The following is an 8,449-nucleotide window of genomic DNA, read 5'->3' as shown; positions in this document are numbered from 1 at the left end:
ACTCCAGCCCCCCACCTGTCTCTTCCCTTCCCCTTGCTCCACCCTCTGCCCTGCCCCCTGCCTTTCATTCATCCTCCTCTGGCTCTCTCTGCTCGTGTCCCAGCTGTCATCCCTACTAAGCGTCCTGCAATTCTTATCACATGCATGGATTTCCCTTTTCCTAGACTTGGCTCTCTTTTCCCTGTCACCTTCTTGGTGCACCTGTTATCTGCCCAGAACTACTCACAACTCTGGGAGGGATCTCAGCACCACTCCTGTGGAGGAGTCCATGACTACCCTGGAGAGGTCACCACTGATGATCCCACAGGGACACAGATGAGAATGCCAGAGGTCACTGGGTATGAATGGTGAACTCCCAGCACACCTCCATGCCCACCCAAACAAATCTAGTCCCGCTAGCCTTCATGGGCCCCACTGGACCCCTATACTCCTTTTTTGCTAGTCCTGGGCCTTGAACTCAGGGCCTGAGCACTGTCCTTGGACTTTCTCAAGGCTAGAGCTCTACCACTTGAGCCCCAGCATCACTTCCGTCTTTTTTCTATGTATGTGGTACTGAGGAATCAAACCTAGGTCTTTGTGCATGCTAGGCAAGCACTCTACCTATAGGTCAAACTCTGCCCCCCTATGCTCCTTTAGTAGCTACCTGGCTCATGTGGAGCCACTGAGAGTGGCATGGCTTCTGTGCACTCTGCCAATCAAAGTGAAGCATGCACTCCTCACCATTTTCAAGGGTACCCTGACAGGCCCAACTGTCCCCCCCCCCACCCCGCCAATGATTCTTCTCCCAGCCCCTGGCTTTAGCCTGAGTTCTGCATTGTAAAGCTATTCTCTCCTATGGGGCCTCAATGCACCCCCTATTCTGGCACCCACTTTTAGGCAAGTGTTGAACATTCTGCTTTGTGGTATGCTCCTGGTTGAGCCTGTTTCTTTCCTTCCCTAGAACAAATGTTGCCCATCTCATCACTTTATCTACTTACTGCTCATTGTCAAATCCTCACTAGAAGCCAGGTGTTAGTGATTCACACCTGTAATCCCGGCTACTCTGGAGGCTAATATTTGAGGATAGAGATGTAAAGCCAGGGGCTGGGAGTTTGGCCTAGTGGTAGAGTGCTTGCCTTGCATGCACGAAGACCCGGGTTCAATTCCTCAGTACCACATACATAGAAAAAAGCTGGAAGTGGTGCTGAGGCTCAAGTGGTAGAGCTCTAGCCTTGAGAAAGTCCAAGGATAGTGCTCAGGCCCTGAGCTCAAGCCCAGGACTGGCAAAAAAAAAAAAAAGAAATGAACAAATGAGGGCTAGGAATGTGTCCTCGTGGTAGAGTGATTGCCTAGCATGCAGAGATGTAAAGCCAGCTCAGGTGAAAGTCTGTGAGACTCTTATCTCCAATTAACTAGCAAAAAACTGAAAGTGGAGGTGTGGCTCAAGTGGTAGAACGGCCAACCTTGAGTGAAAAACTTAAGAGACAGTGGTCAGGCCCTGAGTTCAAGCCCCAGTACCCACCACCAAATAAAAAACACCAGAATCCAAGCTACTTGGTACAGGAAGACAGTGCAGCTCCCCAGACTCACAAGACCTAGACCTGCTGTGACTGGGAGAAGAGCACCCCCACAGTCCTCACTCTGTATCCTCCACCCCCTGACTCCAGGCAGCCCAGCCCTCATGGTGAACAAATGGAAATGAGCATCTCAGGAGTAACAAAACTTAATACAGGATGACCAGGTCCCTGTGTTCTGTGGCTGGCCTTAGACCATGTTCTCCAGGGTAGCCCCACCAGCTCTGGCTCTCAGGCAGAACCAGCCAGGAGCACAGATGCCCAGCCATCCCCACGCCTCATCAGACACAGACCCGCCTGGCTGCACCATAAAACCTAACTAGGCACATAAAAGCTGCCTGCCAGCCTACCAGGTGCCTCTGCAGGCTCCAGAGAGGCGCTGATCAGCCTCCAAGACTATGAAGGTCCGGGACCCAGTGGCACCCTAGCGGTATGAAGTCCCCCGACATCTGGCTTCTAGGCATAAAGAGGAGCTGTGACAAAGTTGTGGGCAGATAATATGAAGAACGCCACCCAGCTGTCCCGTCACACAAGGAAAAGAACCTGGCATCCCATAGGGCTAAAGAATGATGTTCAAAGCAACCCCCCATACGTATACCAGGGGCTCAGGCAGATAATCCCAGCTACTCAGGAGACTGAGATCTGAGGATCACAGCTCAAGGCCAATGTTGAACCATCCAGGTGATTGCATGCTGAAAAGCACTGTGTCTGGAGGGCATTGGAATAAATACTGAAGTTCTGGGCCAGGTAAGAGAATTGCTTACATGCAAGAAAATTAGGTTGCAACTCCTAATGGTTTACCAGCTGCTGAACATGAGTGAAAAAGCCAAGTGAGAACTCAAGGTTCTGAGTTCTCTAGCACAGAAAGAGGAGGAGGAGGGGGAGGAGGAAGATGAGGAGGAGGAGGAGGAGGAGGGGGAGGAGAGGAAGGAGAATAGAGAGGAGGGGGATGAGAAAGAAGAGGAGGAAGACGAGGAGGAGGAGGAGGAGGAGGAGAAGGAGGAGAAGGAGGAAAGGATGTTCAGGCTCCATAGCCAGCCATAGCTTCAAGCAGACACTATAGACAAAGAACAAAGGGTTTACAGAGTAGATACGATCAGTCATGATTTGAAGAAGGAATAGTCTCCTCAAAAGGCTCATGTGTGAGAAATTGGTCCCCAAGGAGGTGGTATTGGAACCTTTCAGGGATAAGGCTGAGATGTAGGTCCCTGAGTCATTAAGGGCAAGCCCTTGCAAAGGATTGTGGGATCCATCTTTTCACCTTGCTCTCTTTCTCCTGACTGATGATGTGGGCAGCTGATCCCAAAACATAATCCCTGTCATTGTTACTCAGTGTCCTCATCAGAGCTCCAAAGACAACCCAGTCTAGGATTGGAATCCCTGAAATAACCCCTTTCTCTTGATAAATGTGTTCTCTCTGGAATTTTGTGGCTGTAAAGCAAATCTAACACAGAATCCTTTCCACAAAAGGGGCTGGTAGCCCCATGATCTCTCTTCTGCACCCAGGTGCATATTCCAAACATTTCCTAAATCACACATACACACACACACACACACACACACACACACACACACCACACACACACGGACACAGACACAGACACAGACACATAGAGTAATGGAAGCTGAGGATTTCTAAAGTAGAATTGGAAGAGTGAAAGATGATTTTGTTCACAATGTCCACAAACTCAGATAAAGCATTAAAGTCAATATACTTTGACCTTCACTATCATGCAGCTAGGAGGGTCCTCATTTACTAATGAATCAGAACAACCCTTCACTCAGGATCTGTCTAGTCAACGAACTGTCTCCAAAACAATCACTATGGAAATCTTCTATAGAAACTTTCTTCTAAAATGAACTGCCATTTTAGGTGCTAGTCAAAGATTCCTTGACTCTTGGTACCTGAATTGTAATTCTTTGCTTCTCAAATAAATGCTACTTCCAAAATAAATGAGTAAATGAATGCTACTTCCTTTGACCTGTCAGTGTTTTTAAAATTTCCTCTGTGTGCGTGCATGCATGCATGTGTGCACTTCACTCCACTGTCAGCTCAGTAGCATTTAACTGATGAGGAAACCAAGCTTGAAAACGTCTTGTACCCACTGTAAGATGAAGGTAGGCCTGGCCTGAGCTGGGCTTGAGCTCTGGCAGCCTGGAGGTGGTGGGTAAGGATGCCTGGATCTCTAAGGTACATCCATAACACTTCCCTAAATCCAAGCACTTCCGCAGCACTGCTTGCTTAGGCCTGCACTAGCTGGCAGGGTCCACACTGAAGGAGAGGGGAAGAGACCTCCATCAAAAAAGAAGTGCAAAGATCACAGTCTTTAGTCATGTCAAGATCTAACCCGACTGCCTGCCAATGCCTCCCAGAGTCTGGCTATTTGAAGCAGGATGTAGGACTTGGAGAAAGGCCATGAGGCCAGGAAAAATGTCAGTAAGAATCCAAGCAGGTCTCATCAGGCCAGCATTGTGAATCCCCCTGGAATGAAAAAACAGTCCATGCTGGGAGAAGCATGGTGAAGGATTCACTGAATTTATGAAGAAGAAAAGGCAAGGGAGAGAGGCGAAACTCTTAGACAGGAAATAGGAAACAGAAATGCTGTTACTGTGAGCGTGTATGTGTGTGTGTGTGTGTGTGTGTGTGTGTGTGTGTGTGTGCATGCGCGTGCGTGCATGCGCACACTGGTACAGGGACTTCAACTGAGGGCCTGGTCTCTGACCCTTAGCTTTTTTAGTAGTAAGCTGACATTCTATTTGAGCCACACTTCCACTTGTGATTTTTCACAGGTTAATTGGAAATAAGCACCTCTGGGATTTTCTTGCTCAGACTGGCTTTGAACAACCACCCTTATATCTCAGCCTCCTAAGTAGGTAGGATTATAGGCATGAGTTACCAGTACGTGGCTAACTAGATAACATTTTGAACAGGAAGGCAGTGAGAAATTAAGCTACAATGTTGAAGTCACTGCTTTGGATTTTTCCCCAAGGCTGCCTCTCAGTGAATCAATGAATCTCTCATTCTCAATTCCTCTAGCTTAACTTGGGTTTCTTTATCTTTTTCTTCTTTTTATTTCTTTGCCAGACCTGGGGTTTGAACTCAGGATCTGCATATGGTCCCTGAGCCTCTTTATGCTCAAGGCTAACACTCTACCTCTTGAGCCATTGTCATTTCTGGATTTTTCTGGATAGTTGACCGGAAATTAGAGTCTCATGGACTTTTCTGCTTGGGCTCACTTTGAACCACGATCCTCAGATCTCAGCCTTCTGAATAGCTAGGATTACAGATGTGAGCCACCAGCTGGATAGCTTGTGCTTCTATAATCACAGATGCCTGACTATATCACTGAAGATCAGCAACTTCTACAACCCGATGAACTTACCACTTCTAACAGAGCTGAGTGACTCTAGCCTGGTATGTCTCTTCTCGTGGGACTCATGAGCAAGACCTGAATGGGCAGCCAGAGGAAAAGCAGCGATCTGAGGAGCTGAGAACTGTTAAGAAGAATGTTGAATTGTCCCAGGCATCAACCTCCCCCCTCATCTCCTCTCCTAGTCCTAGAACTGGCCCCCCTTTGTCTCGGAGGCATGGGACATTATACAGAAAGCACCACCCGCAGGAACGTCAACCCAAAAGCATCTGGAAAGCCCCCATTCTCAGGGGCGGGACGGGAGAATGGGACGCTGGGAACTTTTCTAGGTGAAATGTAACTTGCCCTGGGATTTGAAGGTAGGAGAAGATTCCTGCATATGTCTAGAGTTAGAAGAACCTTTCAGACTAAGAGAACAGCCTAGAAGAAGAGTGCCTCGTGAGGGGCAGGAGTCATTTGTGAAGTCTTACAGGTTACAGCAAGGACAAGAGAGGGTCAGGGTCAACTCTGACACGAGAAACACCACGAGCCTGCTGTCTGTGGGAGCCAGGGATTAAAGGTGGTCACACTGGACTGAGAACAAGTTGTGAGAAATGACAAAGGCTTGAATAAGAAAATATCCCTGGGTGGATCAGGAAGAGAGATACTTAGAAGACCTGCTGGGCAGGAATGGGGACTAGTTACAGATGTGGGGGAGAAGAGCATGGAGTTAATAATGAATGTCTACCTCACATCTAAACCTAGAGGCTCTGCAGGAAGCACAGGTGGAAAGAGCAGCCTGGGGCCATAGAAACAGGAGCCAAGTCTACTATCCTCAGCTCCATGTTTAGGTATGGGTGAAGACTTAGGATTGGGGAATAAATGAGAACCAACGAGACTGAGACTCAAAGAAATGGATTCCCCAGCTTGGAGGAGGGAGGTGTGAAGCAGAGGCTGCCAGGTAAACTTCAAGGTAACTGCAGTTACAGCCAATATCTCGACTATAGTGTTGGAATGACCCTGAACAAAGCTGCAGCTGGACCACACTGCCCCCTTAGAACAGGAGGTGGTGTGGATAGAACCACCTCCACTTACAATGGAGTAACTGGCAGCCCCGGCCCAAGGAGAGAGTATCACAAATCAAAACTGCTCCACTAACGAAGTGCCTGCAGCTCATTCTTAAACAATCCTAGCCATTCAGGAGGCTGAGATCTGAACATCGAGGCTCAAAGCCAGCAGGAATAGAACAGTCCATGAAACTCTCCAGCTAACCAGCATACATAAAGCATATGGAGCTGTGGCTCACATGGTAGAGTGTTAGCCTTGAGCTAAAAAAACTCAGGCCCTGAGTTTTGGCCCCATCACACACACACACACACACACACACACACACACACACACACACACTATTACACTTAGCCTCTTGGACATCACAGTTTAGCAAAGCAAAGTAGCCTCAAGTACTGGCTATTTTCCTTTTTCATGTGAATGACTTAGAGCTGAGGATCACTGTTGATGTTGGCAATAAAGGCTTTTGAATTGCAAGCTCTGGTGCTGGTGGCTCACACCTGTAAACCTCACCACTCAGGAGGCTGAGATCTGAGGATCAGCGTTGAAAACCAGCCAAGACAGGAAAAGCCCATGAGACTCTTTATCTCCAATTAACTACCACAAAGCCAGAAGTGAAACTGTGTCTCATGGTAGAGAGCCAGCCTTGAATGAAAAGACCAGGTGAGAGCATGAGGACCTGAGTTCAAGCCACAGTACTGGCAGACGTGTACACACACACACACACACACACACACACACACACACACACACACCATTTTTATAACTGAACTGCATATTGACAGACTTAGATAAGATCAAACTCAATATTGGGAATTCTATTTCTATGAATATTTCTTCCTTTTACACAATTGCAAAAATTAAAAGCATTTAAATTAGATTCATTGTAAGTCAAGAACCCTGTGCTAACCTCACTGGCATTGCTTGTTAAGCCACCATAGATAACCAACACATCTTTTTCCCTTTGCCCTATCCTACTGTCTTTTCCTTCTCCTCTTCTTCTTTTGTTCTCCATCTTTCTCCCTTTCCTGTCCTTCTTACTCTTTCCATTCCCTTCTTCTTCCTCCTGATCTCTCTCTTCTTTCTTTTGTCCCCCTTCCTCTTCCTTTCCTGTCTCACTCCGCTCCACAGTTTCCCCAATTTCCCTTTCTTCTAGAGAACTGTGTTGCACAAGCATGGCTGCTGGAACTAGGTGTATTCATACAACAATCAACCTCAGAGAAGCAAAGCATTGGGCTTTCCCCACCAAATCTACTAGGAAAAAATCCTACAAGATAATGGCTAACCTAACAGGGGGATCCCTCCCTGGGCTTACTGTAGCCAGCAGGTGGGCTTGGCTAGGCCATGAACCAATAATCCACTCAAAAGACAACTTCTCACTCAGGCAGTCCTGGCAGAATCCTCTCTTGGGGAACAATATTCCTCTCCCTAGAGGCAAAGCAATTTCAAAATGGCCAGTCAGGAAAGGTTGCCCTAGCCTACTGCTATGGTCTGGGATGTAAATGCCAGTTCTCCATTGAGAAAAGGAAGGCAAGATGGGAGAATCCTGGAAGAAGGTGACTGCTGAAGGAAATGTGCTTGGAGCAAGATGATCAGGTCCCCTGAACAGAGCAGAGGAAACCCAGGATCTAGACTGGCAAGTGTCCTGGGGGAAGTCTGGCCTTGCTAGTGATGGGTGAGAGAAGATCGTGGGGAGTAGGAGTGAGGGAAGACTGGGGAAGAGAGACAGGCCAAGGAGAGCACCCAAGTTGGGAGAATGGATACCCAGAACAAAGGGCTGGCTTGAGTCTAGGAGGAGAGGAACCCGGAGCTAGGGATACTAAAGGACTGCCCCCAACAACAAGAAAAGAGAGCATTATAATGTTGAGGTGGTCTGTATATTCAATGTGTGCCCAAAGATGTGCAAAATACTCGGTGCTATTGGGAGGTTGGAGAACCTTTAACGAAGGTAGGGTCTAATGGGAGATCCTCAGACCATCGGAGTATGCCTTGGAAAGTTACAAACTCAAACATGGAGACACTACTTCACAGGGACCTGCACAAGGAGCCAAATAAGGGGGCCCTGAGGCCGTCTTCTAGGGAGGGGAGCAGAAGAAATGGCTGAGGTGGGAATATCCTTCAGTTAATCACCATGATATCTGCCAAAACTATCATTTATTTAGCATTGCTTTCTTTAAACCGACTCACCGTGTTTTATTTTATTTTAAACAGAATCTTTACATCTCAAGTATAAAACGGAAAACCAGCATTCCTTGTTATAAATAGAATTAACCATAAAAATAAATAAGAGAAATATGGGCTCATGAATTTCTTATGAACCTGCAGTCTGCTTTTTGTTTTAAAAAAAGGAGGGGGGGGAGATTTGCAAGTGTGAGAGAGATGTTAAAGAAATACCAAAGGAAAATGGTATTTGGGGGGTTTCTCTTGGTAGAAGAAGGAGGATGTGGAGAATTGAGAGCATCAGGGTCATGGGCTAAA

The sequence above is a fragment of the Megascapheus bottae genome, chromosome 15, assembly GCF_031878675.1.
Source record: "Megascapheus bottae isolate mThoBot1 chromosome 15, mThoBot2.hap1, whole genome shotgun sequence".
Taxonomy (NCBI): domain Eukaryota; kingdom Metazoa; phylum Chordata; class Mammalia; order Rodentia; family Geomyidae; genus Megascapheus; species Megascapheus bottae.
This window is presented reverse-complemented; position numbering follows the sequence as displayed.